This window comes from Cervus elaphus, chromosome 21 (assembly GCF_910594005.1).
Source record: "Cervus elaphus chromosome 21, mCerEla1.1, whole genome shotgun sequence".
Classification (NCBI taxonomy): Eukaryota; Metazoa; Chordata; class Mammalia; order Artiodactyla; family Cervidae; genus Cervus; species Cervus elaphus.
In genome coordinates this window covers 33,771,515-33,796,666 of record NC_057835.1, presented here as the reverse complement: position 1 = coordinate 33,796,666, position 25,152 = coordinate 33,771,515, and the positions used below count along the sequence as shown (strand labels likewise).

The 25,152-nt window shown below is 39.0% G+C and overlaps 1 protein-coding gene across 3 annotated transcripts in view; it reads right to left on the bottom strand.

The window, feature by feature from the left end:
- The window catches only part of DNAJC5B (DnaJ heat shock protein family (Hsp40) member C5 beta), a 94,128-nt gene that overhangs the window by 54,843 nt on the left and 14,133 nt on the right, over positions 1-25,152 (bottom strand). The window contains exons 2-3 of one of the 3 annotated variants that reach the window (XM_043880080.1): positions 20,931-21,082; positions 4,239-4,358 (exon numbers count right to left, since the gene is read on the bottom strand). The exons of 1 other annotated variant lie outside the window; for it this stretch is intronic. The gene's annotated coding sequence lies outside the window, so the exon portion shown is untranslated. The remainder of the gene's footprint in view (positions 1-4,238; positions 4,359-20,930; positions 21,083-25,152) is intronic. One more of the 3 variants, XM_043880079.1, reaches the window with a different exon arrangement.

Sequence of the window (25,152 nt, the reverse complement as noted above, 5' to 3'; positions counted from 1 at the left end):
GGGGTCACAGAGTCAGACATGACTGAGCGACTAAGCACAGCACAGGACAAGCTGACTTAACAAATGCCTTTTGGGGCCTTCTGACCAGAGATCATTGTAGTCAACTAGGCCAGGAGTAGGTACCTTACGAAGCCAAGTCAGAGTCCTTCCCTAAGTTTCTTTTCTTTTTTTGGATGTAGAACAATCTCTCATGGTAAAAATCTGTCAAATGTAAATTTTGGGTATTGTTGGCTGGCCTGAAATGAGAGAGATTGAAACAGACCTGCAGAGGACAAGCCGTGGCAAGAGACGGAGATAGAACCTAGATGGGTTCAGGTACATGTGCAGCTCCTCGTCTCCCACAGTTTGTCAATTAATTCTTCCTTGGATTGAGCCAGTGAAATTCCTCCCTATACACAAATTTATAGACATTGTTTTCTTTTGAGCATATTTTAGCTAGATTCTGGTCAACCGACACTGCTTAGTGTCATGTACCTCAATTAAAAGATCAAGCTATTTCCTTTTAGACAACATCTAAGAAAAGATAGTTGGTCAGAGTTGGCTTATTCTACAAACAGAATACACACACACACACACACACACACACACACACACACATGTACACACACACACACATACACACACACACACACACCAAGATATTCAAACCAAACAGATTCAGTTATGTAGACATTACTACTATGGATAAAAGAAGCAGTGGTAAATCTGAGTTAAGACATTTTCATAAAGGAAATTTATAGAGAGCTATTCAAGAGAGCTAAGAAGAAATAAACGAAATACCTTTGCTTTATGTATTTTTCTCTCTATTCAGTATTCAAAAGAAAGAGTTTCAACTGAGGGAATAAAATGTGTTCACTCTTCATCGTCTATCTCATGAAATAAGAGAGATGCCATGACTCATAAATCAACAGACTGTCCTAAAATCAGTTTCAACAAAGCACAAATATGCACAATTTCTCAATTTTGACTGGACCTTTTATTCCCCCCAAGGTTGCCCCCTAAAATTATTCCAGGTGTGGAACAAGAGAGGGGATTACTTGGGGGCTGTAATAGTCCTGGAAACAATCTGGGATTCATCCTTCTCTGCCCCACAGCCATCCCTTTGTGCACTCCTCTCCCCAGTGGAAAAAAGAAGGCGGATTCCATCTCTCGAATAGTTCCATACATAGAAACTCACCCCCAAGAAGACATGGTAGCTGGCTATTTCGTTTTTTTTCAAATCATCTCTTTGTTGAGAAACATAATCACACTGTAATCTGTGTTGTTTTCCTAGAGGAAAACATAGGCAAAACACTCTCTGACATAAATCACAGCAGGATCCTCTATGACCCACCTCCCAGAGTAATGGAAATAAAAGCAAAAATAAACAAATGGGACCTAATTAAACGTAAAAGCTTTCACACAACGAAGGAAACTATAAGCAAGCTGAAAAGACAGCTTTCAGAATGGGAGAAAATAATAGCAAACAAAGCAACCGACAAAGAATTAATCTCAAAAATATACAAGCAGCTCATACAGCTCAATACCAGAAAAATAAACAAACCAATCAAAAAATGGGCCAAAGAACTAAATAGACCTTTCTCCGAAGAAGACATACAGATGGCTAACAAACACATGAAAAGATGCTCAATGTCACTCATTATCAGAGAAATGCAAATCAAAACCACAATGAGGTACCATCTCATGCTGGTCAGAATGGCTGCCATCAAAAAGTCTACAAACAGTGAATGTTGGAGAGGGTGTGGAGAAAAGGGAACCCTCTTACACTGTTGGTGGGAATGCAAACTAGTACAGCCACTATGGAGAACAGTGTGGAGATTCCTTAAAAAACTGAAAATAGAACTGCCATATGACCCAGCAACCCCACTGCTGGGCATACACACCGAGGAAACCAGAATTGAAAGAGACACATGTACCCCTATGTTCATCGCAGCACTGTTTACAATAGCTAGGACATGGAAGCAACCTAGATGTCCGTCGGCAGACAAATGGATAAGAAAGCTGTGGTACATATACACAATGGAATATTGCTCGGCTATTAAAAAGAACACATTTGAATCCGTTCTAATGAGGTGGATGAAACTGCAGCCTATTATACAGAGTGAAGTAAGTCAGAAAGAAAAACACCAATACAGTATACTAATGCATATATATGGAATTTAGAAAGATGATAATGATGACGCTATATGAAAGACAGCAAAAGAGACACAGACATAAAGAACAGACTTTTGGACTCTGTGGGAGAAGGCGAAGGTGGGATGATTTAAGAGAATATCTTTGAAACATGTATATTACCATATGTGAAATAGCTCGCCAGTCCAGGTTCAATCCATGAGACAGGGTGCTCAGGGCTGGTGCACTGGGATGACCCTGAGGGATGTGATGGGGAGGGAGGTGGGAGGGGGGTTCAGGATGGGGGACACATGTACTCCCATGGCTGATTCATGCCAACGTAGGGCAAAAACCACTACAATATTGTAAAGTAATTAGCCTCCAATTAAAATAAATAAATTAAAAAAAAAATGAAATTAAAAAGAAATCCAGTAGCTGATGGCTTTATGTTGTGGGTTGATTAATACTGAGAATGAGTTGTTACAGAGTTTGAAATTTGTTTATTTTCTGTTTCACCTTCTTTGCCCTATTCCCAAAAGATCAAACTATTTTCTTTTAGACAACATCTAAGAAAAGATAGTTGGTCAATAGTTGGTCAGGGTTGTTAGTAGTTGGCTTATTCTACCAACTGAAACATAAAGGAACACAAAGACGGCAAGTTTGCTTTTTTGTGTCAAGCAACAACCTGCTATGTTTCTGTGCCCTTGATAAGCTAGAAACCAGACTCTTCATATATTATTAATGTAGATAACATTTAGTGTCAAATTCAATAGAGCAATACATTGGAACCCTTATTTGTTTCAATTTGTGAAAATAAAGACATTATGCTAAGAACCAACTGACTACAGGGCAATAGTCCAAACATCTGCTAAAAACTCTCCTTAAACTTAAATAATGGAGCCATACCTTTGTTTAATGCCTTCTATAAAATATAATTTTTATGAGTTCTTTCTCTTAGCCTTTTGAATGCTCATATTCCTATGCAAAATTCAAGTCTTTATTATTTATTCATACTCTCTTATCTATACTATCCAATGGAGAAAAAATTGTTATGCAAAGTTATTAATTTAATTTTGATCGTGATAGGTACATGATACTTAATCTCCTGAACTTAAATTACTTTCTAGCTGCATTTGTGTTGGTCGCTCAGTCATGTCTGACTCTTCGCAGCCCCACGGACTGTAGTCCACCAGGCTTTTCTGTCCATGGAATTCTCTAGGCATGAATAATGGAGTGGGTTGCCATTTCCTTCTCCAGGGGATCTTCCCACCCAGGGGGTTGAACCTGGGTCTCCTGCATTGCAGCCTGATTCTTTACCATCTGAGTCACCTAGCTGCATTACAATCCATGAATATCATAATTTCTTAAAGCACTGACCACTGAGCATTCACTACCAAACCACATTCAGCTCACCTGTCTCTTGATAAAGATACAATTGAAAGAAGGCTCAATGCTCCAATGGTGACAGACATCCAATTCAAAATAAGCACATATTTTAAAGGTACTAACTTGAGGAGTCCTACAAATGCTGTCCTAAAATTTTCATGCTTACATGAAATGTTTCCTTCAGAATAAAAGAAGCTTCACCTCTATCTACTATGTGAATTCTGAAAATGGAAAAAAAAAAATCAGGCTCTGCCTTTCTTGGCAGGGTCCCTTCACTGCTGAGAAAGTAAAATATGAGCAAAGGAGATTAGATCATTAAACAGTAAAAACACTTTTGATGGCTGTGATTGGAGAAACCAACACATTTTACCATTTTTTATTACATCTGTAAACCCTCTATAGAAATCCATTTATTGGAGGAAGATCTTATTCAGAGAGCATTGTATCTTAAAGCTAACCACACATCCAAAATGCTAAGCCTATGTTTTAAAGTATAAACTCTCCCTAGTGTGATTACAATTTGTTATTGAAAAATAATTACCTCTTAACTGCACTGGTACTTATATAAACAGCATCCTGAAGATGAGACAACTCGGAATGTTGCAAATAACCCCCAGTACCTGTTCGTATAACTTTGATCCTGTGTTTTCAAACAGGAACCACTTGCTGTTTTCAACTGGTCTGGAAATAGGTGTGCAAAGAGATAAAGAAAGGCAGCAACGAAAGGAACTATTTCATACCTGTTCTGCTCTTTCAAAGGAAACGGCTGCCTCTTTCCATTGTTCCCACACGAGCTTAAGTGAATCAATGGCGTCGAGTTACTTTTGATTTGCTACTCTATCAGCCAATAGATTATCCCTCTGGAAGACACAACAAAGAGAGAATAAAACATGCATGAACTTGAAGGTTGCCATTACAAGGCATATCCAGTGATACCAAAATACATGCTGTATCTGTATATCTAATTGGATCATCAGTCAGCTGGTGCTGGGCTCAACCAAATGGTGGTATGAATCTGCCTCCAGGTTTCCACCAGAACTTTCACTCAAGAAAATGGGCTATCCCCTGACATGCAAACTGGGTTCTTTTAATTTTTTTTTATTGAGATATAGTTGACATATTTAATTCCTTTCGGGTGTACAATGTAATGATTCAATGTTTGTATATATTGTTAAGAGATCACCAAGTCTAATTAACATCCATCACCATACATAGTTACAATTTTTTTTCTTGTGATGAAAACTTTTAAGATCGTCTCTCTTAGCAACTATCAATAGGCGATACAGTATTATTAACTATAGTCACCATGCTGTACGTTACATCTTCATGACTTATATTTATTTTGTAGCTAGAAGTTTGTACCTTTTGACCACCTCCAACTGTCACCACTGCTACATTACCCGCCCCCCCACCCACCCCTGCTTTGCTTAAGGCAACCACCAATCTGATCGCTGTATCTGTGAGCTCAGGTTATTTTCAAGTTCCACATGTAAATGAGATTACATGGTATTTGTCTCAATTATTTCACACAGCATGATACCCTCAACATCCATCCATGTTGTCACGAATGTCAGGATTTCCTTTTTTATGGTTAAGTGCTATCTACCATGTTTTCTTTATCCACTGATACACACTTAGGTTGTTTCCGTATCTTGGCTATTGCAAATAATGCTGCTGTGACATGGAGGTACAGGTGTCTTTTTGAGTTAATGTTTTTATTTTCTTCAGATAAGTACCCAGATGTGAAACTCCTGAATCATATGGTAGTTCTTTTTTAGTTTTTTGAGGTACTGTTTCCCATAGGTGCTGCACCAATTTACATTCTTATCAGCAGTGCACCAAGGTCTCCCTTTTCTCCACATGTTCATCAACATTTGTTATTTATAGACTTTTTGATGATAGCCAGCTTGACAGGTGTGAGGTGACACCTTACTGTGGTTGTGACTTGCATTTCCCTGATGATTAGTTATGTTGAACACTTTTTCATGTACCACCTGTGTGCCTTCTTTGAAAAAATACCTATTCAGATCTACCCACTTTTAATTGGATTGCTTGCTTGCTGTTTTGCTATTGATTTGTATGAATTCTTTACATATTCTAGATATTAACCCATTGTCAAATGTATGATTTGCAAATACTTTCTCCCATTTGGTAGGTTGCTTTTTTATTTTGTTGATGGTGTCCTTTGCTGCATAGAAGGTTTTTAACTTGATGTATTCTCACTTGCTTATTTTTGTTTTAGTCTTTGCTTTTGATGTCAAATCCAAAATATTGTCACCCACACCAATGTCAAAAGGTACTTCCAAACCTACATTTTCTTCTAAGAGTTTTGTTGTTTCAGGTCTTACATTCAACTTTTTAATCCATTTTGAGCTGATTTTTTTGCATATGGTATAATATAGTGATCCAGTTTCATTCTTTTGCATGTGGCTGTCCAGTTTTCCCAACATCATTTATTGAAGAAACTATCCTTTCCCCAGTGTATATTTTTAGCTCATTTGTCATAGATTAATTGACCATATGAGCCTGGCTTTATTTCTGGGTTCTGTATTCTGTCCCACTGATCTGTATGTCTGTTTTTATGCCAATACCATACTGTTTTGATTACTATAGCATTATAATATAGTTTGAAATCAGGGAGTGTGATACCTCCAGCTTGGTGGTTCTTTCTGAAGGTTGCTTTGGATATTCAGGGTCAAGTTGAGTTCTTTTAAATTTTATTTTCCTTTGGTCTAAGGCTAATACTAATCAATTGCTTTAAGATTACTGGAAGGACCATGTAACATTAATAAGGGGAAAACTACAATTTTTCACTACATTAATCCAACAATTTTCATATCTGAACATTTTGCTCTAATTTTAGTTAATAAGCATTGAGCTGACTGAGGTGGTTTTAAGAATTAGAGACTTCTTGTTAAAACTCTTATATAACATAAAAATATAACATGATAAAATAGTTCCGTATGATTTTGAGTAAGATCATAAAGCTTGAAAAAGGGTTAAAGGAGACAGGTGTTACTCTTGAATTTTCCAAATGGGATCTTGCTCCTGAAATTGAAGGTAGAGTTTAAGTTTGCTTCTTAGCATGACACACAACAAACCCTAGTGCTATTTTGTGCAAATATTTCAAAGCACTCTCGCTTCTAGATAGCACTGTTTTTTTTTCCTCAGATACAATGGTTATTTCTCATAGATCCTGATTTCCAGCCGGAGTTTAGGAAGCAGCCCATCATCATGCAAAGAAATTAGGTGAGGATGTGGGGGAGGGGGCGGTGTGGAACTAAAGACACTTCGAAATAAATACCGAAGTTCCAGCATCACTTCATGTTAAGAACAATGTCCTTTTTTTAAAAAAAAATGAAGTATAATTAATTTACAATATTGCATTAGTTTCAAGTGTATAGCATAGTGATTCAGTTATACATGTGTGTGTCTATTGAGATACATATATATGTATATATATATACACATATATATATATGTGGGAAGCCAATATAGACATACATATGTACGTATGTATCCTTCTTCAGATTCTTTTCCATTATAGGTTATTAGAAGATACTGAGTATAATTCCCAGTGTTATATGTAGGTCCTTGTTGTCTATTTTATATATAGTAGTGTATGCACATTAATCCCAAACTCCTGATTTATCTCTCTCCCATACACCCCACTATTCCCTTTGGGTAATCATACATTTGTTTTCTATGGGAGTCTATTTCTGTTTCATAAATGAGTTTGTTGGTATCACTTTTTTAGATTACACATTTAAATGATGTCATATGATATTTGTCTTTTGCTGTCTGACTTACTTCACTTATTATGATAATCTCTAAATCCATCTATGTTGTTGCAAATGATATTCATTCCTTTTTTATGGCTGAGTAATATTCATATGTATGTATATGATATGTCATGTCTTTATCTATTCATCTGTCAGTGGACATTTAGGCTGCCTCCATGTCTTGGCTGTTGTAAATAGTGCTGCTATGAACTTTGGGGTGCTTGTATCTTTTTCAGTTAGAGTTTTCTCTGGATATATGCCCAGGATCATATGGTAACTCTTTTTATTTCTTTAAGGAACCTCCATACTGTTCTCCATAGTGGCTGCACCAATTTACATTCCCACCAACAATATAGAAAGGTTCCCTTTTCTCCACACCCTCTCCAGCATTTATTATTTGGAGACTTTTTAATGATGGCCATTCTGACTGCTTTGGGGTGATCCTTCATTGTAGCTTTAATGTGCATTTCTCTAGTAATTAGCAATATTGAGCATCTTTTCATGCTCCTGTTATCATCTGAATGTCTTCTTTGGAGAAATGTCTATTTAGGTCTTCTGCCCATTTTTTGATTGGGTTGTTTGTTTTTTGACATTAAGCTGTATGAGCTCTTTGTATATTTTGGAAATTAAGCCCTTGTCAGTAGCATTGTTTGTAAATATTTTCTCCCAGTCCATAGATTGTCTTTTTTCTTTTGCTCATGGTTTCCTTTGCTGTGCAGAAACATTTAATTACAAGGACAAAAGCTCTAAGTTTATAATTTTTTAAGTACTGCAAAACTCTTAGGTGAAGTAGAACTGTAGCTGTTTTTCAGAGAGAAAACATAGTTTCTTCTTCATCTAGTCATTCACCAGTTGGTTACCTACTAGATCCAGTCATTGCTTAAATGCTAGAAATACCCTGGTAAACAAAAATACAGACTCTGGGTTTGTGGTTTACAGAGTTACAGCCTACTAACAGAGGCAGATATTACTCAAATGATTGCTCAAATAAATATAAGAATTTGGAGAGGTGTTACAAGACCATGTAAATGTTAAAAGACTGTACAAAGGAAGATCAGAAAAAGCTTCTCTGAACAAAAATAGCCACGCAGATATCTGAAAAGAACCAAATGACTGGGTTCATATACTTCTCAAGTATACTTGAGAAGCAAGTATACTCTAGGCAGGAGGAAGAGCATATTCAATGGGCCTGGGCACTTAAACTGAAGAAGTAAAACATTCATGCTGAGGTGCGCTCTAACACATAGAATGTCAGCACATGCCTATATATGTATGGCTTCTGATATATAATCTGAAGATATAGCAGGAAATTCCGCTTAAACAAGTGAGGCTTTCTAGAAATGGTGAAGTTTAAATGATGTTTGTTAAAGGACATAACTCATGAGAAGCACATCAATAACTCCTTGATGCAAAATGCACTAAATGTACTGTAAAAGCAGTATAATCATTGAAGTTTGAATAGGGGAATTTAGAAAATATTACAAGACGAAGCAATGTGGCCTTTCTGTAAGTGAGAAAATTGGAGAGAGAAGTCTATGTGTGTGTGTTTGTATTGGGGGATGGGACACTACATTTTCCCTGTGTGTTCTATTTATGGGCTTCCGAGGTGGCGCTAGTGGTAAGAAAGCCACCTGCCAGTGCAGGAGACGAAAGAGATGTGGGTTCAATCCCTGGGTGGCGAAGATCCCCTGGAGGAAGGCATGGCAACCCACTCCAGTATTCTTGCCTGGAGAATCCCATGGACAGAGGAGCCTGAGAGTATACAGTCCATGGGGTCACAAAGAGCGGGACACAACTGAAGCAACTTAGCACTCATAGATGTGCATTCTGTTTATCGGGTCTTCACTATTCCCTTAGGTGCTCCTGGAGACCTTTTATATACCTCTCTCAATTGCCACATAGGGTTAGGGTTATTATAATAAACGGCTAGTATCAATCATCAGCACAGAATCTGCAACAGGGACTAGATGAATTTTAATATTCAATCAAAATAACCTAAGAATCATAAACATTAGGGTACATGGTGTTTAATGTAAGCTTCGTATATCAGCAGATGCAAACACCACTCTTTTTGAACATGTGATGTACAAGGGCACGTAGTTGCAACAAATAATGTTAGTTGCTTAGTCATGTCTGACTCTTTGAGATCCCATGGAATGTAGCCCATGATCCCAGAGCCAGGCTCCTCTGTCCATGGAATTTTCCAGGCAAGAATACTGGAGTGTGTTGCCATTTCCTTCTCCAGGAGCTCTTCCCTACGCAGGGATCAAACCCAGGTCTCCTGCATTGCAGGAAGATTCTTTACCATCTGAGCCACCAGGGAAGGCCTAATCGAAAATAAACCTGAAGAACCCAATCTAAAGAACCCAGTGCAATGAACAAGGCATTATTATTGCTCTCTCTGTTATTATTACCCTACTACATTGTTGCTGTTATTATTGCTATTATATGGAATTCAGGTCATTTTTCAAAGGGACAAGTGATCTGGGTGAAATTCATTCAGTTAAGTGAATTTAGAAAGGGAAAAGATAAGTTATTCCTTTGACTGTGTAAAATTAAGAGGTTATTGGCTACCAGTCCAGCAGCACCTCAAACAAAATTACAGAACATTTCTGGCATTTCTGTAAAACCAAGTGTTCTTTTTTCGGAATGCAAATTGGTTAATTCCTATTATATTTCATAATTTTTCAAAGTTAAAAAATGTCCCTTTTAAGAAGAGGTTACAAAGAAGATGGAAATTATAAAGTGCCTAAATCTATAAATATGAAGAAAGCATAGAATCACAGAAGGCTAAGAGGGATGGTAACCACAAATCAAAAACCTACAACAGATATACAATTAAAGAGAAAGGAAAACAAGCACATCACTAAAAAAAATTATTAAACCACAAGGAAAGAAACTAAATGAAGAAAATAACAGAGAACTACAAAAGCAAAATGGCAGTAAGTACACACCTAGCAATAATAATTCTGAATGTCAATGGGTTAAATGTTATTTTTGTTTGTTTTTTAATTTTTTTATTAGTTGGAGGCTAATTACTTCACAACATTTCAGTGGGTTTTGTCATACATTGATATGAATCAGCCATAGATTTACACTTATTCCCCATCCCGATCCCCCCTCCCATCTCCCTCTCCACCCGATTCCTCTGGGTCTTCCCAGTGCACCAGGCCCGAGCACTTGTCTCACGCATCCCACCTGGGCTGGTGATCTGTTTCACCATAGATAGTATACATGCTGTTCTTTTGAAACATCCCACCCTCACCTTCTCCCACAGAGTTCAAAAGTCTGTTCTGTATTTCTGTGTCTCTTTTTCTGTTTTGCATATAGGGTTATCGTTACCATCTTTCTAAATTCCATATATATGTGTTAGTATGCTGTAATGTTCTTTATCTTTCTGGCTTACTTCACTCTGTATAAGGGGCTCCAGTTTCATCCATCTCATTAGGACTGGTTCAAATGAATTCTTTTTGACGGCTGAGTAAAATTCCATGGTGTATATGTACCACAGCTTCCTTATCCATTCATCTGCTGATGGGCATCTAGGTTGCTTCCATGTCCTGGCTATTATAAACAGTGCTGCGATGAACATTGGGGTGCACGTGTCTCTTTCAGATCTGGTTTCCTCAGTGTGTATGCCCAGAAGTGGGATTGCTGGGTCATATGGCAGTTCTATTTCCAGTTTTTTAAGGGATCTCCACACTGTTTTCCATAGTGGCTGTACTAGTTTGCATTCCCACCAACAGTGTAAGAGGGTTCCCTTTTCTCCACACCCTCTCCAGCATTTATTGCTTGTAGACTTCTGGATAGCAGCCATCCTGACTGGTGTGTAATAGTACCTCATTGTGGTTTTGATTTGCATTTCTCTAATAATGAGTGATGTTGAGCACCTTTTCATGTGTTTGTTAGCCATCTGTATGTCTTCTTTGGAGAAATGTCTGTTTAGTTCTCTGGCCCATTTTTTGATTGGGTCATTTATTTTTCTGGAATTGAGCTTCAGGAGTTGCTTGTATATTTTTGAGATTAATCCTTTGTCTGTTTCTTCATTTGCTATTATTTTCTCCCAATCTGACGGCTGTCTTTTCACCTTACTTATAGTTTCTTTTGTAGTGCAAAAGCTTTTAAGTTTCATTAGATCCCATTTGTTTAGTTCTGCTTTTATTTCCAATATTCTGGGAGGTGGGTCATAGAGGATCTTGCTGTGATTTATGTCGGAGAGTGTTTTGCCTATGTTCTCCTCTAGGAGTTTTATAGTTTCTGGTCTTACATTTAGATCTTTAATCCATTTTGAGTTTATTTTTGTGTATGGTGTTAGAAAGTGTTCTAGTTTCATTCTTTTGCAAGTGGTTGACCAGTTTTCCCAGCACCACTTGTTAAAGAGGTTGTCTTTTTTCCATTGTATATCCTTGCCTCCTTTGTCAAAGATAAGGTGTCCATAGGTTCGTGGATTTATCTCTGGGCTTTCTATTCTGTTCCATTGGTCTATATTTCTGGCTTTGTGCCAGTACCACACTGTCTTGATGACTGTGGCTTTGTAGTAGAGTCTGAAGTCAGGCAGGTTGATTCCTCCAGTTCCATTCTTCTTTCTCAAGATTACTTTGGCTATTCGAGGTTTTTTGTATTTCCATACAAATTGTGAAATTCTTTGGTCTAGTTCTGTGAAAAATACCGTTGGTAGCTTGATAGGGATTGCATTGAATCTATAGATTGCTTTGGGTAGAATAGCCATTTTGACAATATTGATTCTTCCAATCCATGAACACGGTATGTTTCTCCATCTGTATGTGTCCTCTTTGATTTCTTTCATCAGTGTTTTATAGTTTTCTATGTATAGGTCTTTTGTTTCTTTAGGTAGATATACTCCTAAGTATCTTATTCTTTTTGTTGCAATGGTGAATGGTATTGTTTCCTTAATTTCTCTTTCTGTTTTTTCATTGTTAGTATATAGGAATGCAAGGGATTTCTGTGTGTTAATTTTATATCCTGCAACTTTACTATATTCGTTGATTAGTTCTAGTAATTTTCTGGTAGAGTCTTTAGGGTTTTCTATATAGAGGATCATGTCATCTGCAAACAGTGAGAGTTTCACTTCTTCTTTTCCTATCTGGATTCCTTTTACTTCTTTTTCTGCTCTGATTGCTGTGGCCAAAACTTCCAACACTATGTTGAACAGTAGTGGTGAGAGTGGGCACCCTTGTCTTGTTCCTGATTTCAGGGGAAGGGTTAAATGTTTTAATAAGATAGTATAGGGTGGCTGATTAGAAAAAAAGAAAAAAACAGGATCTGTCTTATAAGAGACTCACTTCAGAAATAAAAACACACAGAGATTGAAAATGAGAGGATGGAAAAAGATATTTCAATATTTAATAGATGGATATTTAAACAATGGAAATGACAAGAAACTGGAGATAGCAATACTCATAGCAGAAAAAAACAGACTTTAAAACAAAGTCTAATGAAAGATAAAGAAGAGCATTATATAATGATAAAGGGATCAATATAAGAAAAGAATATAGCACTTATCAACATATATGTACCTAATGTAGAAACACCTAAATATATAAAGCAAATATTAATGGACATAAAGGGAGAAGCTGACAAAACTACAATAGGAATAGAAGACTAACACCCCATTTGCATCAATGGACAGATTATCCAGACAGAAAATCAATAAGGAAATTGTGGTCTTAAATGATATTAGACTAACTAGATTTAATAGATATCTGCAAGGCATTCCATCTAAAAACAGAATATACATTTTTTTTCAAGTACATGTGGAACATTCTCTATGATCAATCACATCTAGGCCACCAAATAAGTCTCAAGAAATATTAAAGGATAGAAATTATATCAAGAATTTTTTCTGATAACAGTAGTATGAAACTTGAAATCAATTGCAGAAAGAAAACTAGGGGGAAAATGGAGACTAGACAACATGCTAACATAAAAACAATGAGTCAATGAAGAAATTACAGAGGAAATTATTCAGAAAATACCTCCAGATGAATGAAAATGGAAGCACAACTTCCCAAACCTATGGAATGCAGGAAAATGCAGTTCTAAGAAGGAAGTTTATAGTGATTAGGCCTATCTCAAGGACAAAAAACATTTCAAATAAACAATCTAACAATATCTAAAGGAATTAGAAAAAGAAAATCAAAGTCAGCAAAAGGAAGGAAATAATAAAGATCAGAGAGAAAATAAAGTAGATACAAAAATAAAAGAAAATATCAGTGAAACCAACAGTAGTCTTTTTAAAAGACAAATATAAAATTGATAAACTTTTAGCCAGGCTTATAAAAAAGAGATAGGACCCAAATAAACGAAATAAGAAATGATAGAGGAAAACATAGCAACCAATAATATCGCAAGGATACAAAATATCATAGAATACTATGAACAATGATAGTCTAATAAATTGGATAACCTAGAAGAAATGGGCAAATTTCTAGAAACATACAACTCTCTAAGACTGAATCAGAAAGAAATAGACAATCTGAACAGACTGATCACTGGTAGTGAAATTGAATTTATAATTTAAAAACTCCCAGGAAACAAAAGCCCAGGACCAGACAGCTTCATAGGGGAATTTTACAAAACATATAAAGAAGAGCTAATACCTATCCTGCTCAAACTATTCCAAAGAAATAAAAAAAAAAGAGAATAAAGCACTCCCAAATTCATTCTACTATTAGCCCGATCCCAAAACCAGACAAAGACACTACAACAAAGGAAATTAAAGCCAGTATCTCTGATGAATATAGATGCAAAAATCCTCAACAAAATATTAATAAGCTGAATTCAACAATATGTTAAAAGAATCATGCTTATACACCATGATCAAGTAGGACTTATTCCAGGGATACAAGGATTGTCCAGTATTTGCAGACCAATCAGTGTGATACACCACATTAAGACCTGGCTAAAAGAAATCACATAATCATCTCAATAGATGCAGAAAAAGCATTTGACAAAATTCAACATTCATTCATGATAAAAATTCTCATCAAAGTGGGTATAGGCGAAGATATCAAGTCCCATTACATCATGGCAGACAGATGAGGAAACAATGGAAACAGTCACAGATTTTATTTTCTTGGGCTCCAAAATCACTGCACATGGTGACTGCAGCCATGAAATTAAAAGACATTTGCTCCTTGGAAGAAAGGCTATGACCAACCGCCATTCAGTTCAGTTCAGTCACTCAGTCGTGTCCGACTCTTAGCGACCCCATGAATCGCAGCATGCCAGGCCTCCCTGTCCATCACCAGCTCCTGAAGTTTACTCAAACTCATGCCCATTGAGTCGGTGATGCCATCCAGCCATCTCATCCTCTGTCGTCCCCTTCTCCTCCTGCCCCCAATCCCTCTCAGCATCAGGGTCTTTTCTAATGAGTCAACTCTTCACATGAGATGGCCAAAGTACTGGAGTTTCAGCTTCAGCATCAGTCCTTCCAATGAACACCCTGGACTGATCTCCTTTAGGATGGACTGGTTGGATCTCCTTGCAGTCCAAGGGACTCTCAAGAGTCTTCTCCAACACCACAGTTCAAAAGCGTCAATTCTTTGGCGCTCAGCTTTCTTCACAGTCCAACTCTCACATCCATATATGACCACTGGAAAAACCATAGTCTTGACCAGATGGACCTTTGTTGGCAAAGTGATGTCTCTCCTTATACACAGCATATTAAAAAGCAGAGACATCACTTTGCCAGCAAAAGTCCGTATAGTCAAAGCTATGGTTTTTCCTGTAGTTGTGTGTGGATGTGAGAGTTGGACTATAAAGAAGGCTGAGCGCCAAAGAATTGATGCTTTCAAATTGTAGTGCTGGAGAAGACTCTTGAGAGCCTCTTGGACAGTGTGGAAATTAAACCAGTCAATCCTAAAGGAAATCAACCCTGAATACTCATTGGAAGGACTGATGCTGAGCTGAAGGTCTAATACTTTGGCCACCTGATGGGAAGAGCCGACTCACTGTAAAAGACCTTGATGCCGGGAAAGATTGAGGACAAGAGGAGAAGGGGGTGGCAGAGGATGAGATAGTTAGATAGCATCACTGACTCAATGAGTTTGAGCAAACTCCGGGAGATAATGAAGGACAGGGAAGCCTGGCATGCTGCAGTTCATGGGGTCCAAAGAGTTGGACATGACTTAGTGACTGAACAACAAAAATCCAAACAAAATAAAGAGCATTTATATAAAAAAGACCAATAACACAATTAGCATCATAATCACTGTGAAAATTTGACAGTCTTTCCTCTAGAGTCAGGAACAAGACAAGGATGCCCACTATCACCACGTCTATTTAACATAGTATTGGAAACGCTAGCCACAACAATCAGACAAGGAAAAGGAATAAAAGGCATCCAGATTGAAAGAGAACTAAATCTGTGACTATTTGCAGATTTCATGGTACTATTTCTAGAAAACCCTAAAGTCTCCAACAACAACAACAAAAAAACCTGTTGAAACGAATAAATAACTTTTTTAATTTGCAGGATACAAGATTGATATACAGAAATCTGTTGCTTTTTGAAACAGTAATAATGAACTATCAGAAAGACAAATTTAAAAAATCTGGTTTAAAATCACATCAAAAAGACTAAAATATGTAAGAATAAACTTAACCAAGGAGATAAAAGATCTATATTCTGAAAACTGTAAAACATTAATGAAGGAAATTGAAGATGATACAAAGAAAATGGAAAGATACTCCATGTTCTTGGATTGGAAGAATTAATATTGTTAAAATGGGCTTACCACCTAAAGCAATCTACAGATGAAATGCACTCTCTATCAAAATACCCATGACATTTTTCACAGAAGTAGAACAAGTAATTCTAAGATTTACATGAAACTACAATGACATTTAATTGCCAAAGCAATCTTGAGAAAAAAAGGACAGAGCTGGAGGTATCAAGCTCCCTTACTTCAGGCTATACTCTGAAACTACAGTAAGCAAAACAGCATGGTACTGGCACAAAAACAGATATATTGATCAATGGGGCAGAATAGAGAGCCCAGAAATAAACCCACAAGCTTATGGTCATTTAATCTACAACAAAGGAGGCAAGAATATACAATGGAGAAAAGACAGTCTCTTCAGTAAGTGGTGCTGGAAAAACTGGACAACTACATGTAAAAGAATGAAATTAGAACATTCTCTAACACCATACACAAAAATAAACTCAAAATGGATTAAAGACCTAAATGTAAGACCAAATTCTATAAAACTCCTAAAGGAAAACATAGGCAGAATATTCTTTGACATAAATAACAGCAATATCTTTTTGGATCTGTCTCTTAAGGCAAAAGAAACAGAAGCAAAAATAAACAAATGGAACCTAACTAAACTTAAAAATGTTTGCACAGCAAAGGAAACCATTGACAAATGAAAAGACCACCTATGGAATGGGAGAAAATATTTGTAAGTGATGTGACTGACAAGAGGTTAATATCCAAAATATATAAACAGCTTATACAACTGAACATCAAAAGACAAACACCTGATGAAAAATATGGGCAGAACTGAAGAGATGTTTTTCCAAAGAAGATATACAGATGACCCACATACTCTTGAAAATATGCTCAATATCACTAATCATCAGAGAAATGAAAATTGAAACCACAATGAGATGTTGCCTCACACCTGTCTACATGGCTGTTGACAAATAACATTTTGTCAAGGATGTGGAGAAAAGGGAACCCTCCTGCATTGTTGGTGGGAAAGAAAATTGGTGCAGTCCAATGAAAAATAGTACAGAGTTTGCTCAAAAAAATAAGAATAGAACTACCATCACTTCAGTTGAGTTCAGTTCAGTCACTCAGTAGTGTCCGACTCTTTGCAGCCCCATAAACTGCAGCACGCCAGGCCTCCCTGTCCATCAGAAACTCTGGGAACTTACTCAAACTCATGTCCATTGAGTTAGTGCTGTCATCCAACCATCTCAACCTCTGTCATCCCCTTCTCCTCCTGCCCTCAATCTTTCCCAGCATCAGGGTTTTTTCAAATGAGTCAGTTCTTTGCATCAGGTGGCCAAAAAAATTAGAGTTTCAGCTTCAGCATCAGTCCTTCCAATGAACACCCAGGACTGATCTTTAGGATGGACTGGTTGGATCTCCTTGCAGTCCAAGGGACTCTCAAGAGTTTTCTCCAACACCACAGTTCAAAAGCATCAATTCTTCGGTGCTCAGCTTTTTTCACAGTCCAACTCTCACATCCATCTGTGACTACTGGAAAAACCAAAGCTTTGACTAGATGGACCTTTGCTGGCAAAGTAATGTCTGTTTTTTAATATGCTGTCTAGGTTGGTCATAGCTTTTCTTCCAAGGAGCAAGTGTCTTTTAATTTCATGGCTGCAGTCACCATCTGCAGTGATTTTGGAGCCCCCAAAAATGAAGTCTCCAACTATTCCATTGTTTCTCCATCTACTTGCCATGAAGTGATGGGACCAGATGCCATGATCTTAGTTTTTTGAATGTTGAGCTTTATGCCAACTTTTTCACTCTCCTCTTTCACTTTCATCAAGAGGTTCTTTTGTTCCTCTTCACTTTCTGCCATAAGGGTGGTGTCATCTGCATATCTGAGGTTATTGATATTTCTCCTGCCAATCTTGATTCCAGCTTGTGCTTCATCCAACCCAGAATTTTGCATGGTGTACTCTGCATGTAAGTTAAATAGCAGGGTGACAATATACAGCCTTGATGTACTCCTTTTCCTATTTGGAACCAGTCTGTTGTTCCATGTTCAGTTCTAACTGTTGCTTCTTGACCTGCATGCAGACTTCTCAGGAGGCAGGTAAGGTGGTCTGGCATTCCCATCTCTTTAAGAATTTTCCAAGTTTGTTGTGATCCACACAGTTGAAGGCTTTGGCATAGTCAATAAAGCAGATGTTTTTTCTGGAACTCTCTTGCTTTTTCGATGATTCAGTGGATGTTGGCAATTTGATCTCTGGTTCCTCTGCCTTTTCTAAATCCAGCTTGAACATCTGCAACTTCACAGTTCATGTACTGTTGATGCCTGGCTTGGAGAATTTTGAGCATTACTTTGCTAGCATGTGAGATGAGTGCAATTGTGCAGTAGTTTAAACGTTCTTTGACATTGCCTTTCTTTGGGATTGAAATGAAAGCTGACCTTTTCCAGTCCAGTGACCACTGCTGAGTTTTCCAACTTTGCTGGCATATTGAGTGCAGCACTTTCACAGCATCATCTTTTAGGATTTGGAATAGCTCAACTGAAATTCCATCACCTGCGCTAGCTTTGCTGGTAGTGATGCTTCCTAAGGCCCACTTGACTTTGTAGTCCATGATGTCTGGCTCTAGGTGAGTGATCACACCATCGTGGTTATCTGGGTCATGAAGGTCTTTTTTGTAGAGTTCTTCTGTGTATTCTTGCCATCTCTTCTTAATATATAAGAAGCGACACAGCCTTGGCTCTTCTAAGGCTTAATATCTAAGAATATAGATATCTAAGAAGGTGTCTTAATATCTTAAGGCCTCTTAGTATCTAAGAAGGACCACAGCCTTGTCTAACAATGAAACTATGAGCCATGCCAGGTAGGGCCACCAAAGACAGACCATGGTGTAGAGTTCTGACAAAATGTGGTCCACTGGAGAAGGGAACGGCACACCACTTCAGTATTCTTGCCTTGAGAACCCCATAAACAGTATAAGAAGAACTACCATATGACTGAACAATTCCACTGCAAGGCAAAGAAAATAAAAACACTAATTCTAAGAAATGCATTCTCCCCAATGTTCATAGTAGCATTATTTATAATAGCCAAGATATGGAAGCAATCTATATGTCCATCAACAGATAAATGGATAAAGAAGATGTAGTGTGTGTGTGCGTGTGTACATACACACACACACAATGGAATATTACTCAGCTGTAAAAAGAATAAAATTCTGCCATTTGCAACAATATGAATGGACCTAGAGAGTGTCATGCTTAGTGAAATAAGCCAGATAAATACAATTACTCTGTGTAATCATTTGTATGTGGAATCTAAAAAATGAACCAAACAAAGGAATATAACATAGGAATAGACTCACAGATATAGAGAACAAACTAGTGGCTACCAGTAGGGAGGGAGAAGGGGAGGGACAAGATAAGGGTATGGGATTAAGAGATGCATACTACTATGTATAAAATAAATAAGCAATAAGGATATATTGTACAGTACAGGGAAATATATATGTTATTTTTAATAACTTTGAAATGGAATATAGTCTATAAAAATACTTAATCATTGTGCTATACATCTAAATTAATATAACATTGTAAATCAACTGTACTTCAGTTTTAAAAAGAACCATAGAAGACCTAAAGAGGGAAAAACTAGAGAGGAACTCTTTCTAAAATCAGTGGGAAAGGTTTTAAGAATTCTGATGTGTAGGTGCCACCCATGGTGTCCCAAAGCAAAAATCTCTTAGTTTTAACCTAACACAAAAGCTTGCACAGTGGACCCAGCTCAGGCACTTTTAGGGCTCCAGGTGGTTCTGTAGAGTTTCCTGCATTAAGAGCTAGTGCTGACTGGTTCCCAGATTCATTGAACCTGACAACTTTAGTTAAGTAACATGAGAAGCACTTGTTGACCAAGCAGCTGTCTGGAGGAATTTTCCTTTGCCTGGGTTTCCTAAGAAAACACTTAGATAAAATAATGGCATCTGTGTGATTCAACAGAAAATAAAATTTGGCTTCTCAAAGTTTAAATCAAGAAAAATTATCCAAAAAAAACACATTCCTGTAGACTCTGGGCAAGTCACTTTAATCCACTTTTCTTCTCTACAAACAGTCATAAAATATGAACCCTTTTTATCTCTTAGAACTTTTATCAAATGTCTAGTATAGATGTGCCAAGAATGACACTAGGAACTTTCATAAACACAAATCTAATGATTATTTTCTAGGGTTGGGGTTTGAGCAGTTAAGACAATCGTTGGCTCTCTCTCTGCCCCCTAAAATTGAAACAGAGTATGCTGAAAGTGCTTTGATAATTTGAATGTGTAATCCTGGTAGATTTCACCCCAAATATCTAATTTATCAGTAAGCGGAATGAGCTATGCTATGCATATAGTGCAAGACATTGTACTGGGGGTTGTGATGCTTTTAGAGGTGATAATAATGGTGCTGGTGATGCCAGCAACTTACATGTTAGATTTTTTTGTTGGAAACCTACAGAAGTATGAGAAGGGTATACTCCTATCCTTATTTTACAGAGGAGGAATATAAGATTAGAGAGGCTGATGAACTGCCCAAATTTACCAGCTATTAAGCCGTGGACCTGGGCTTTGATGTCACATCCCAGGCTCTTAACTCACCAGAGAGCTTTGCTTCAGGAGTTCACGGTCTATTAATATATTCCCTTGCTTATCAATCTGTGAATGAGCCAGATGGTGTATGTTTTAAAGTTCATGAAAAAAAAAATTGGAGTAATGGATTTAAACAAGGAAGTATCAATAAGCCCGTTCCTTAGTGAGGTTCAATATGTAGTTCAGTGTCAAGGACAGTATCTGTTTGGTTAAATAAAACTCTGAATCTGAGACCTGTATTACTGAAAAAGTATTGATTGTGTCTTGTACCCTGCTAGGAAACATAACATGGACTTCACAGATGTGAAATTTAAACACCTTGTCGCTTACTTACAGTAAGCACTTGCTGTGATAAACCAAGGAGACGTCAAGTCCAACAGAAGTGTTTATTTGACAAAAATGTCTCTAAGCAGAATGTTGATCCTTGATGTTGCCTGTAGTTGTTCCCCATTCACATTAGCTCAAGATGTCTCTTTTGTTAATTAGCTAAAAGAGATCGAGGACAAAAACAAAAATAAAAACCTTTACTCAAGGCGAAATTTCCCTTCAATATGGTTTCCAGTATAGTGATTATTCTGCACATTGTCATATAAATGTGACCAAACAGACTACAAAGCCAACAGAGTACACAGCTATCAGAATAGTAGTCATTCCTTTTTTTTTTTTTTTTTTTTGCATTTAAGTAGTAGTTCAGTAGCACTGGCCATAGATATATCTTTAACGCTAATAAACCCACTAACTGCTCAGTCGTGTCCAACTCTTTGCAGCCCCATGGACTGTAGCCCACCAGGCTTCTCTGTCCATGGGCTTCTCCAGGCAAGAATATTGGAGTGAATTGCCATTTCCTCCTCCAGGGGATCATTCCATCTCAGGGATCCAATCCTCGTCTCTTGCATCTCCTGCATTGGCAGGTGGATTCCTTACCACTAACACCATAAGGCCCACTTTCAAATGAAGCCTCAACCAGCACAGGTAACAGACATGTATTTGAAAGAGAAAGAAATACTTAAGGATTCCTTCTAGAGATTAATAACTGCCCTTATATCATACTTGGTAATTTCCTAAGGTTTTCCACGTTAGATACATTATCTGACACTCAGTGTCTGTTTTAAGGAAGAGCCAACTGACTACTTGTGGTCATGTCACTTTCCCCAAGCATGAACATCAATCCTGAGGGGCAGGAAGCTGGAACTAGGGCCCCACCTAAGTACTCTACTTCCAAATCTGTCCTTTTATATCCTTGTTAATTTAAAAGGCTCAATTGAGAAACAGAATCATAAATAGCCGAGAATCCTCTTGCACGTGGTCAAGCAGCTCCTGCAACAACCACAGGCCTGGAAGCAGGGCAGTCCTCTGAACTTGCACCAGTTTCTCATGTCCACAGTGGATTTTCCAGAGGAACATTTCAACTTACTCACTGGGGTAATGGCTATGACTTTGTGCCCTCTCTTGTAGGTACAGGGCTCCCCAGGTGGCACAATAGTAAAGAACCTGCCTGCCAATGCAGGAGACATAAGAGACACAGGTTCAGTCCCTGGAAGATCCCCTGGAGGAGGGCATGGCAACCCACTCCAGTATTTCTCGCCTGGAGAATCCCATGGACAGAGAAGCCTGGCAGGCCATGGTCCATGGGGTCACACAGAGTTGGACGTGACAGAAGCGACTTTGCAGCAGCAACAGCATTGTAAATACCCATTTCCCCCTCTGTTTGCTAAAGGTTTGTCTTTCAGATGAACAGCTAGGACCCACTAACTTGTAATCAACTCATTAGTTTTTTGGTCTGCATGACCTTCTTCTGTTTTGTGGAGTAAGCGGTGCTTTACAGTTGACAACATGTCATTGCTAAGCACAGTCTCGCTGTCTGCTGAATGCCTTTGGAAGGTGCACAGACTGAATAGCTAAAGCTGAGATGCCTCTCCCAGTGGGTGGAAGTAGACAGTCCCCTTTTTCTTCTTTTTTTATGTATTTGGCTTCGCTGGGTCTTAGTTGTGGCACATGAACTTGTAGTTGAGACATGTGGGATCTAGTTCTCTGATCAGGGATCAAACCCCGATCCCCTGCATTGCAAGCTCAGAGTCTTAGCCACTGGATCACCAGTAGACAGTCTCCTTTCTGAATGATATGTAGTCAGGGGCACACATACACACATCCATGGCTTCTAAGCCTGCAGGATGAGATAGGCTCTGATGCTGTCTCCCTCCTGTCCTCCTAGGTGGGCACTTGTGCAGCTCGGGCTCTCTTCACAGGCCTCAGAGACCCAAAGCTGAGCCCTGTCACCCCTTCCAGGGCCCTCACCACCCCTGTCAAACCTCCCCTGGGCCATTCCCAACTGCTCTACACCTGCTTCTCCCAGACTCTTCCATGAGTCCTGCACCGCTGTCCAGAGTGCTCCAGAAGCCATGAACATTCTGCCAGAACATCCTCGCAGCCAGAGACGATTGGTGAGAGCTGATCCAGGGCCACAGACCCTGGGTCACCAGCTGGATCACCAGCTGGCCACCACCAAAGTCCCACCAACTGTCAGGGCAACAACTAATGAAGTAAAAGTAGTGAGAGCATTAGTCACTCAGTCGTGTCCAACTCTGTGTGACCCTATGGACTGGGTAGCCTGCCAGGCTGCTCTGTCCATGGGATTGTCCAGGCAGGAATACTGGAGTGGATAGCCATTCCCTTTCTCCAGGAGATCTTCCCGACCGGGGGATCGAACCTGGGTCTCCCACACTGCAGGCAGATTCTTTACTGTCTGAGCCTCCAGGGGAGCCACAGGACCCCTGCAGTCCTTCAGCCCTCCTTGTGGGGTCTCCTCTATCGGGCTTCTCCACTCTTTCAGGGCCAGATACTAAGTGTAGAACTCAGGAAACCAGTTAAATGACTGGCCCTGGAAGTAACAAGCCGGGTCCGCACACGAATTAGCTTGTACCTGGGACACAATCCACACCCTCCCAAAGAGCAGAGCAGACCGGACAGTCTCAGCATGGGGTGGGAGGGTCAGTGACAAGGGCTTCCCCACAAAGGAAGCTGTAACCCTGCCCAGCACCCTCTGGTGGGTGTCCCACGACCCGGCGTCAGGACTTGGACATCCAGAAAGTGGTCTCAAAAGCCTTTGCTGTATCTTTCTTAGGGACAGAGCAAAACAGTCAAAAGAATAATTTTCAACATTTGATCTCACATTAGGAAAATGAAGCCGAGCATCTATTCCCTGTGACTGTATCGCCCTCTGGTGTTCAAAATGTAATGAACCGTAAACAGGAATTTCAGCTTCTAAACAGTCCTCACCCGAAATCACCGGTTCTGTTTAATATCCCTGGACTTCTCAGCTAGCAAAATGGTAAAGAATCTGCTTGCCAATGCAGGAGACGCAGGAGATCCGGGTTCAATCCTTGGATGGGCAAGACCCCTGGAGATGGGAATGACAATTCTCTCCAGTATTCTTGCCTGGAAAATTCCATGGACAGAGAAGCCTGGCATGCTACAGTCTACAGGGTCACAAAGAGTTGGACATGACTGAACACACGCGCAGACAGATACTCATCGCTGACGCGGCTCCCTCAGCTACCTGAGATTCTGAGAATCACCAAGAAAAACACTCATGGAAATATCAGGGTGGGGCAAGCCATGGCTAGAGGGGACACCACCCTTTTGCTGCGTTCTTCTGAAGCTGAAGTTTTGCAATAGTGTCGAGTAGCTAGGCAGTTGGGGGGGTTAAAACATAACCTTATAAAAATCTGTTCTGAAGTTTCTGTCTGAAGGGGGAAACTTAGGGGCAGTTACTGCAATTCAGAGGTCTCATACCCATTGACTGGGCCAGAGCAGAAGACCCAAGAGCTCCAGGCAGCGAATCCACAACCAGCACATCAGTGCCTACTGGTTGCTGCTGGGGGAGGCAGAGGCCAGGAGCCATTCCCGCGCTCTTGCTCGCTCTCGCTTTCACTCTCTCTCTCTCTCTCTCTCTGGCACATCACAGAGGTCCCGAAACACCAGATCTCAGTCAGGTGTTCCTTAACCAGCAAGGTGGGGTAAGTGTTTTAAAGGCAAGAGCACACTGCAGTCTGAAAGGGCTGCTCTGGCCTCACACTCAGCTACCTTGAATTTATAGCTTCTGGTTACCAGTTAGAAGAGGAGACAACTCATCTACACTTAAAAGCACACTCCAGGGTGTATGCCCAGTAGTGGGATGCTTGGGTCATATGCTAGTTTTATTCCTAGTTTTTTAAGGAGTCTCCATACTGTTCTCCATAGTGGTTCTATCCATTTGCACTCACACCAACAGTGTAAGAAGGTTCCCTTTTCTGCACACCCTCTCCAGCATTTATTGTCTGTAGACTTTTTGATGGTGGGCATTCTGACTAGTGTGAGGTGATACCTCATTGTGGTTTTGATTTGCATTTCTCTAATAATGACCTATGTTGAGTATCTTTCCATGTGTTTATTATGCACCTGTATGTTTTCTTTGGAGAAATGTCTGTTTAGCTCTTCTGCCCACTTTTTGATTGGGTTGTTCATTTTTCTGGTTTTGAGCTGCATAAGCTGCTTGTACATTTTGGAGATTAATTCTT